Consider the following 1,756-nt stretch of genomic DNA (forward strand, 5'->3'; position numbering starts at 1 on the left):
CTAACGGGCCTCAAACAGTCTGATAATTTTACATATAGAACAGTATTCGGCATATATCCATTACAGACATAACGAGGGTAATTACATGTCATTCTCGATATATAGGGAATAATCGCGAGTTTCTGCAACACCCTCTTTTATTCATTTGCACATTTCATAAACAAGATTTTATCTGTAAAAAGTTTTTTCCATTAAGAAGAGAATACAGCTCACATTAATGCTATACTTCCGTAAAATACCAATAAACGCATGCATGTGTCGTAGTAACAAAACCGACTAGACATCAAAATATATTTATCATTGGTATCGGAAACACGTGGTGTTGTTTGTTTACGTGTTTAGGTAGTATTTATAGTATCTAAGATTTGATTGGATTTTAACGATTGATATGAGTTCAAATGAAATCGTGCGGAACAGGTAGTTTACCTGTGTCCAGGTATTAAGAATTAGAGGTTATTCGAGGTTTCGCTGCGCTTAGTGCAACAAGTAAAAAGTCGAATAGATGTCTCGGCAAAAAACAGATTTCTTGGCCCAATACCGGGAGAAAGATGAGTCTCTAGACGAAACTCTACTACAAGAAACCGCTGGTGAACAGAAAACCACTCACAAGAAGGCAAATTCTGCGGAGACCCCTGGACACTCTAGCCCCTGTGTAAGTGCAGACTTGGCCGATACTTTCAACCTGTTAAGTCATACCTGGACAACAAACTAGATACTCTCAAGGAGGAACTCTCTACGGGTAACGACATCGAAAATTTAACAAAAACCATTAAAAAAGAGGTCTCTGTAAAATTCAAGAGTGAAGGGAACAAAATTCAGTTACTTTAATACTGAAATATTGGGTGATTTGAATAAACTTAAAAAGCGCATTTCAGATTCTTCCACATTGAGCATCGTTACAGAGCTCATTTCTAAGGTCACTAAACGTAACAAGCTCATCAGGATCGCCGATAAATCTCCGGCCGGGTGGTCGACAGTCCGTGAGTTTGAAAGTGATGATTTGGCGTCCGATTTTGAGGACGAAAAACGTCTACGTCAAACTGAAAACCGAGCATTACGAGCTATCAAGGAAAAACGCCGTTTTCAGCCATACTCCAAGTCTGGTTCTGCAACAACTTCGCTACCTGATGGTAGGTCTGGTGGTTCTGGCCGTAATTTTCGTCCCTACAAGCGTCAGGAGGCCTCTCCATACGACGTGTGCTACAACTGCCATAAGCTCGGCCATTGGAAATCCGCATGCACTGCCCCAGCCAGAACCAACAAACCAAGCACAAGCTCGTCAACCCAGTGATTATGAGAATCAGTATGTATATTTCGTTGATGAATCTATTTTTACTGATCAGTTTGAATCATTTGTACAGCAAGTAAATTATTTTGAAAATTTACCTGATATTGGTAAAGGGGTGAAAGGCAGTTTACGCAAACATTTTGAGTTTTGGAAGTCCATAAGCACTAATGAGTTCATATTAGATACTATCAAAAATGGTTATGTTATTCCTATTGTTACAGTACCACCACGCATGAGACTGAATAATAACAAATCTGCAATAAAAAACAATTTGTTGATCAGTCTGTTTCAGATCTTCTTGAGAGCGGCTGCGTACAAGAGGTTCCCTTTCAGCCACATGTGGTCAGTCCACTAAGTGTTGCAGAAAATAAAGGGTCTGGTAAAAAGAAACTTATTCTGGATTTGAGTCAATTGAATTATTTTGTAGACAAAAGAAAAGTAAAGTTTGAAGACTGGCGTATTGCTTTG

General features: G+C 39.1%; 1 pseudogene; it reads left to right on the forward strand.

Annotated features, from left to right (window-relative positions):
* The first annotated feature begins 294 nt into the window (after positions 1–294).
* LOC134277740 (uncharacterized) lies at positions 295–1,543 on the forward strand (annotated as a pseudogene).
* The last annotated feature ends 213 nt before the right edge of the window (positions 1,544–1,756 follow it).

Source organism: Saccostrea cucullata, unplaced genomic scaffold, assembly GCF_032062105.1.
Source record: "Saccostrea cucullata isolate Sc308-1 unplaced genomic scaffold, CSIRO_AGI_Scuc_v1 ctg6830, whole genome shotgun sequence".
NCBI lineage: Eukaryota > Metazoa > Mollusca > Bivalvia > Ostreida > Ostreidae > Saccostrea > Saccostrea cuccullata.